The sequence below is a fragment of the Microtus ochrogaster genome, chromosome 24 (genome assembly GCF_000317375.1).
Source record: "Microtus ochrogaster isolate Prairie Vole_2 chromosome 24, MicOch1.0, whole genome shotgun sequence".
Lineage (NCBI taxonomy): Eukaryota > Metazoa > Chordata > Mammalia > Rodentia > Cricetidae > Microtus > Microtus ochrogaster.
This window is the reverse complement of record NC_022024.1, coordinates 15,496,343-15,504,252: the sequence shown is the minus strand read 5'-3', so window position 1 is coordinate 15,504,252 and position 7,910 is coordinate 15,496,343.

The following is a 7,910-nucleotide window of genomic DNA, read 5'->3' as shown; positions in this document are numbered from 1 at the left end:
ACACACACACACACACACACACACACACACACACACACACACACCAATCATGATGGGCTCTAGCTAGAAAGGAAACTAAAGGCAAAAACAAAATTGTACTGCACGGGCTTAGCCTTGACCCAGATAGTGTGAGCTCTCCGGGTATTTAACCTTTTGAAAATAAATTCCTCACCCCTTTCCTTCATGAGGACCCTGAGAACGCAGCCCAGAAAGGAAGCACCTCACCTCAGAGGAGACAGTCAGCTCACCTAACGTCGCCCAGGGCCCCTTCCTTCTACCAGTGCTTGGCTCCTGCATTTTATGACTTGGCTTTTTATTCTTTGCTTACAGCTTGCAATTTATTCTCTCCCTGGAGTGTGGCCTGTCACACTGTATCAGAAGTGTCCTTCTCTGCGTGGAAGAAGAAAACCAGCTGCGAAGACTTCCCCTGACACCACCCCTAAGCCACACAGGGCTAAATTCTCAGCTATTCCAAATGAGACTGCCAAGCAAATGTTGCATATAGATGGGGGGGGGGATTTGTTCACAGCGAAACAGCCAATTCTGTGGACTTCTGCCTTTGGAGGAGGCAGTTTAATCCCTGAAAAACGCTGACATGTATTCAGTTGAACAGCCTGGTGCCTGGCGGAGAGTTGACACTCTGTCATATTAATTAAATCTGGTTCTGAGTCTTACCCTTAGCAGGAATCAATGGGCGTGCTTTTAACTGACAGAATTGATAGTGAGAATAGTCATAAGGAAATGACCACATTTTAGAGTAGGAAAAGGCACCAGCCGATTCTGTATGATACAGTTGAGATGTTTTAGATTTGGAACACTGTACAGAGTGCTCAGGAGATCTGTTCGGGAAGCATCTTCAACCCACCAGCCTACATACAATCTAGCAACTTCATTTCTGAGCCTATAAGAATGGATTTGTTTATGCTGACCTCCTGCCTGTTTTACGTTTTCAATTTAGTGGGATGCTCAGTTCTCGATGCCCCTGTCTGCTTCGCAAATGGCATTTCCCATCTTCTCCCTCCCATCTGCTGCCTCTTTGGCAGTCTGGTATTCCATCACTGGCCTTGGTAGACCCGGCCTAAGAGCCCCGATCTCTAGGAACGGCGCACAACTCAGAAACCTAGACCTTCGAGAGCGTGTTCTTGGCAGCTCGAGAAAGAGATAACCATGCTCCATGCCAACTCCAAAATAAAGGATGGTTCCTTAGAATAACGCATTTAAATGTTATTTTTTTCCTCTTTCTCTTTTTTAAGCCTTTAAATGCTACAGTTCCCTGAATTTGGTCCTTTGTCATTTTCGTCTTCTTCATCTTCACTCTCTCTTAAGGGATTTCATTAAATCTCATGGCTATAAATATACTCCTTTCCTTTTGACTTCCAAATTTCTATCTACAACCTAGTCCCCTCTCCTGAACTCCTGCCTCATATACTCTGGCATCTTCACTGAAAATCTATAAAGTTTTGACTTCCAAATTTCTATCTACAACCTAGTCCCCTCTCCTGAACTCCTGCCTCATATACTCTGGCATCTTCACTGAAAATCTATAAAGTTTCCAAGCATTAAATTTCCGCAACTGTGCCGGGCAGTGGCGGCGCACGCCTTTAATCCCAGAACTGAGGAGGCAGAGGCAGGAGGATCTCTGTGAGTTTGGAGCCAGCCTGGTCTACAAGAGCTAGTTCCAGGACAGGCTCCAAAGCCACAGACAAACCCTGTCTCGAAAAAACCAAAAAAACAAAAAAATGCCACATCCACACTGGCCTCTTGATTTCCTCTCTGAAATAGGCTTCTTCTCTCCTGCCGATCTCGCTGTCCAGCATGTTCCAATGTTCCAAGGGAGAGAAAGAGGGAAGAAACATGGTTGCAGCGGTGACTGAGTAATTAAGAAGATAATGTGACAATGACAAACCCTCTTAAAACTGCTTCAGGGGCTTACTTCTGCTTCATTTGCTGATTCAGATCCCAAATAAACTCTGAAGAATGAGAGCCTGGCATCATCCACGAATAATAGTAAAATAAATAAATAAACATGAATGGTCAGCAAATGCCATTTAAAATGTCTCCCTATCATCAAGAAACTACTGAAAATGGTGTTGCCTGTTGTTTTTTGAAATATAATTGCTAAGATGATGTGGGGACTCCATGATACACATAAAGAAAAGAAAGATTGGAGCATAGTCATTTGTGCGGTGTCTAAATGCATGTTAAGAGGGGTTTTTTATTATTTTCATTATTCCAAGGCAGGATTTAAACCCAAATCTGATGAATCAGGGCTTGAAGATGTGCTAAAAGGAATAAGGACTGGGAAGGGTCTCCGGCACCTTCTGCTTATCTTCTTTTCAGATTGTGCGTGTGTGATCCTCACTGAGCGTGTGTTCCCTCCCAAGAATTCGCCCTTGGATAATAACCAACATCTGGCTGTGATTAGCGTTTCCACTCCTACAAGTATCCATTGTAACAGTAGACAGCGCCCTGTTCCCCTACACACCGCCAGGCAAGTCCACAACCATTTATTAATTGGGTGCCCCTCTGGCACACAGCGTGTGCTGTGCCCAGGAAGACACCTTTCTCACTTCAACCCTTCCTGAGAGTCGGAACTCCTTATTATTTTAATTACCACTTGTTATTAAATTTTAACTAAAAGTCTATGCGGTGTTAGCACTACCAAAACACTTTTTCTTTCCAGGAGAGAACAAACTGTTAATTAAGCTGATTGGAGCTTAGGGTGATGAACCCCTCACCTCCTCTAATTCCAGGCATTTTTTTCTCTTCCTTTTGGCTCCATCATGAAGTAAAACAGCACACCGATTCCAGAAATTCCACCAGATACCACTGACTAATGGCTGTGGGACTTCTGCCAGGTGGCCTGTGAACACATCCTTCCCATTGGCTTATCTTGACCTGTTATTCTGTTCTTTATGTCCCTGTGCAAAGAATCTGAAGATTACAAAATAACGAGGCTTTCCAATATGTTGGTGTCTTTAAAGATGTGATCATTTAAAGGGTGGGGGATAGTGCAATGGGGGCATTTGTGTTTAATGTCCAGCCAAGGCCAAAGCTAAGAGCACTAGAAATAAAAGACATTTTGGTTTATTCTCTAGAGGGTAGGTGAGCGCACAAACATATAAAACCTACCCTCCACACAGCATGACTTATTAAACCTGGACAGTGGAACCAAGTAACACCCTGAGCAGGGGACTAAGCCTCGGTGCAAGGTTTCCATGGGTGGAGCAAAGCACCACACTGAACTGAAAAAAAAATATTGGTGTGCTGATGCCGAATCTTCAGATACAAGCACAGATCACAAAATACAGATGGGAATTTTCTCTAACAAGTATTTTCCTTTACAAAATGCTGATGGGAGTTATGCAACAACATGAAATACGAAATTGCAGTCTGATTCCAGCTTTTTGACTCGGCTTCCTATATCAGTTCATGCATTATATGGGGCCTTATTCCCAACACACTGTCATAAGATAAAGCCAGCTTTCTATTGGCTTCTGGGTAAAACAAAATGCGACGTTTTCTGAGGTGACAATAAAGCACACTTAGATTTTTTAAAGAGGCTTTTAATGTAAGAAAAATAATGAATTTTTTCAATAATTCAGCTTGAAAAAATTCATGTTTCTATAGATATTCAATATAGGATTGTGGCGGGGGGGAGTAGATTGCAGGGTGGATAGCTGTATTTTCATAAAACTAGGCACGGGTCCAAGGCCAGAGATGGAGATCTTAAATATGAAACAGCCTTTTGTTTTGCTTTTCTTATCCTTTGCAAAGCTCATTTTGTGGCTTTAAAAATATTTACTCAAGAGATGCTATCCCCCAGAACTAGAATCACAGAGTTGCTGACTTGATATTACTTGAGGGGTTGCCAAAAACGGGTCCTTGCAGAAACCACCTTCCCTTCCCCCCTAAGATGCCTGTGATATCAACAGCTCTAATTCATTCCATGGTGTTGATATCTGACATCTCCCTGTGGTAAGGAGGTGGGGAGAACAGGAAAAGATAGGACCTACCGCCCAAGCAGCCTCAAAGAGATGCCTGCACTGTGCTCCCACAGAGCGTGCATTCCTCCATATGATTGACAAAGATGCTTTAATTCCTTCTGCTAATTGACCGGTACCCAGAGTACACCGTCACTAGAGAAAGTGTTAGCAAACATGTTGAGAGAGGGAAAGAGGGTTTCCTAAACAGTTTTTGGGTAAAAAACAAAGGATATTGCAGCTTATGTGTGGGCAGAGAAGAGTATCCCATTCCTCTCTCTCTCTCTCTCTCTCTCTCTCTCTCTCTCTCTCTCTCTCTCTCACACACACACACACACACACACACACACACACACACACACACGCGCGCGCACACACCACACACAGGCACACACACACATGCACACTCTGAACACCTTAGAATGAAGATGAGGAATAAGATTGGCTTCTGGTGACCTCCACATTTGCTTCTAAACACTTGGGAACCACACTCTGGAGATCTTCTCTGCAACTTAACCAGAAATTCCTTCTCTTTAAAAAAAAAAAAAATAGGACATTGATCCATTTTAGGGTCTCCAGATTTTCAGCCATTGCTGGGAATTTCAAAGAGTTCTAAAATAAACCTAAAATGTTACTTCAGCATCCTTAAATATAAGTTGGTGAAGCGTGAGCTTGTGAGTTCTTCTAAAGTAGGTCATTTTTCTCTTTGCATCTTAACCTATAATAAGACAGCAGCTCCCCTATAGGTTACTCCATAGACACTTTCCCGTCTTAAGACTGATAGAGAAAATTGAATGGAGCTAGAACTGGCTGGCTTTTTTTTTATGTTAAGGGTCTTTTGTCTTAGCAAATCTAACAGAACTAATTGACTAATCTAAATGTGTGTGTGTATATATATATATACCTGATTTTTAAGTAGCGCACAATAAGGAACCAGTGGCTCTGGTCTGTAATATTCCAGAGGCATCGGTCACATTTTTTTAAGAAACTATATAAAATCCAAATCATCTCCCAAATTTGGTTCTTTTACTTTTCATCAGGCACTGAGCACTGCAAAAAAAAATAGAATTCTCTAAATTGTCTTGATGTCTACAGCTTCCCAGACTTTATTGTCAAAAGGCCTTGTGGATCTATTTTATGTGAAAGACCATGGTGTGGTTTGCAGCTCCTCTTCTTTTCCTCATGAAAAAAAAAAAAGGATATAAAAATTCAAAATGATGGGGTTGAAGAGAAGCAATGAATGTTGGTGTCCAACAGCACGGCGGGATGGCAGTGGTACAGATAGCCTGTTATGTATTCATGAAGGCCAAGAGAGACTCAAAGGCTCCAAATAGAAAAGGATGACAAGGAGAGAGGCTGCTTAGTGCCCTGATTTGATGAGTACGTTGCATAAGAGTGTGCTGAAACATCACACAGTATCTCATTAATATTTGATAATAAAAATAACCGAGGGCTAAGCAATGAAGTCGATGACTAAGAGAAAGAGAGTCTTTGCTCATAGAATGGGTATAAGGTGACCTGTTCCCTTATGTGACAACAGCTACTCACTGCTAAATTACTGAGCCATTTGTTTGCTACCAACAGACACACAGAACAAAACCTAGAAAAGAGACAAAGAAGGTAGCAGTGAAGGCCTTTGGCTTGAAGGGACTTCACATTCCTCCCTGGCTCCCGTAATGTCCCCTCTGCTCTGCAGCAGAAAAATCTGATATGCTCTCAGGGAAGGGAAACCTTAACTTTACCATTTCCCTACTGAGCCTGAGGGTGCTATGCCAATGCTAGCAAGATAAAAAATCTCCCGCAGTTTCAGGAAGAGAATACTATCGTTACCCATAATCCCTTGCTCTGCTGGGGGAAGCTGCTCCAGACACTATAGTATGAACTTGGAGGCAGGTGTTCCTTCTTGTTTAAAGATAGAATAAATTTGTTTGCTTCCTGCACTGTCTAGAAATTAAGAATGTGTCTTTATTAAAAAGCAATGTCTCTTTGATTTTCTTAAGTTTGAGAACTGGAAGAATCTGAACAGCAGTTTCCTGGAAACATTATCATATAGCTGGAAGTTCTGAAGGGTTACCTTGCACGCCAGCTCCTCCGTCTGGGGGTTGGGAAGTAGAGACGCCTCATCGATGGATCCTCATCATCCACCTGCTGTTTTGTGTGCTATTCAGTGTCTGGATTCACGTCTTTGAAGCTTGGCTTTTTTATTGACCAAGTGGGTTGTCCTCTAAGTAACACATAGAGTGCCCTTGACATGTATTATACAGTAAGTCGCAAGGAGTTGCAGTTAAACAAAAATAATACAACCTTTCTTATTGTTCTACCACATTCCGTGTACCCATCCTATACTTTCCAAATCTATGCCAATTTCATGAGAAATTCTGCAGGATTAGTGATGGGACCAAGACCTTTGGACAAAAAGGCCGTAAGGCCAAACAAGTCTGATTATATTAGCCCATTTTCATTGTTATAACAAAATACCTAAGGATGGGTACTTTATACATAAAATTAATAGTCCATTTTTATTGCTACATCAGAATGCCTGAGGATGGGCACTTTATACATAAAAATGTTTTTGCTCACAGCTCAGAAGCCACATTGGTATATTGTGACGAAGTGCCGTATATGCCCATCTCATAAAAGGTTTATTTGGTGCTCTTGGTTCCAGAGAGCCTCCACTCAATATAGCACAGCTGAGCATAGAACAATGGCTGGGGAGGGGGATGACAGCCTCTGTTCATATGACATCAGACCCAAAAGCCGAGAGAGTAGGACCTCAACCAGAACTAAGCGCTAACCTTCAAATGCCCGCCCCTAGTGGCCCACTGCTGCCAGCTAAACCCCACCTCCTAGAGGTTCTGCAAATCCCAACATTCAAAACATGAAAGATGGTTTGGTTTCAATTCATAACAAAGACTGGATGTCCACGATTGCATGGCTTTCTTGTTCTTTCTCTGGGGAGGTCACCGTTGGGGGTGTCACAACATGACAGAGAATTAGAGTGAAAAGTAAGACCATACAGAAAAAAAGATGAGCAAAAAAAAAAAAAATATGAGGAAAAATGGGGTAGCCTCGCTTTATCAGAAGCTACTGTTTTAAGAAATAGCAGGGTCCTACAGTATACAGTATTAGTTATGTTAGCCTAATCCCTTCCAAGGGCAGAGCACGAAGGACAATCTCCTTCCTCTGGGTTTTTCCTCTTTAGAGCACCCATCAGCCTCCAACAGAGCCAGGGTTCCGAAGGAATCCTCTGTTCATATGCAACCCTCTGAACAGAATGAAGTGAAGGGAGTCACCCGGCCACACGAGTAAGAAATGTCCCCGAGATGCTTATTATCACCGGGAGACTGGAAGCTTCCTGAGGTGCCCAAGTCGTTCCAGCAGGACAGCTAAGACAAAACTGCCAGAGAGGAGCAAACTACCTCAGAAACCTGGGGAACCCACTACAACAAAAGGGGAGTCCTAAGAAGAACCGGCCGGGTGCCGATGACGGCAGACGGGGAAGGGGAGCAAACAGCTCTTAGTACCCAGCGGGACCCATAAGAAGTTAAGACACTGGTGATGGATTTGCAAGAACGGAGCATGACTAATTTTATGTCAAACTGACCGGGCAGTGGTGCCCAAATATACAGTCAAGCATTATTCTAGACATTCCTGCGAGGCTCATAGTGGATGAAATTAGCATTTAAGTCAGCAGAAATTTCTCCTCGTGTTGTGGGCGGTCCCCATCTAATAGTCGAAAGTCTGAAGAGAGCAACAGCAAATGCCCTTGGACGTTTCGCGGAGAATTAGCATCTCCCACCGTGGACTGGGTGAATTGGGAGTTTACCATACTTTCCTCTCTCAAGAGGGATTTCCACTGGCGGAACTAAACTTGAATGGCAGATATCCTCTGTTTTAGGCCTTGCCCATTCTTTTCCTGATTGCCAG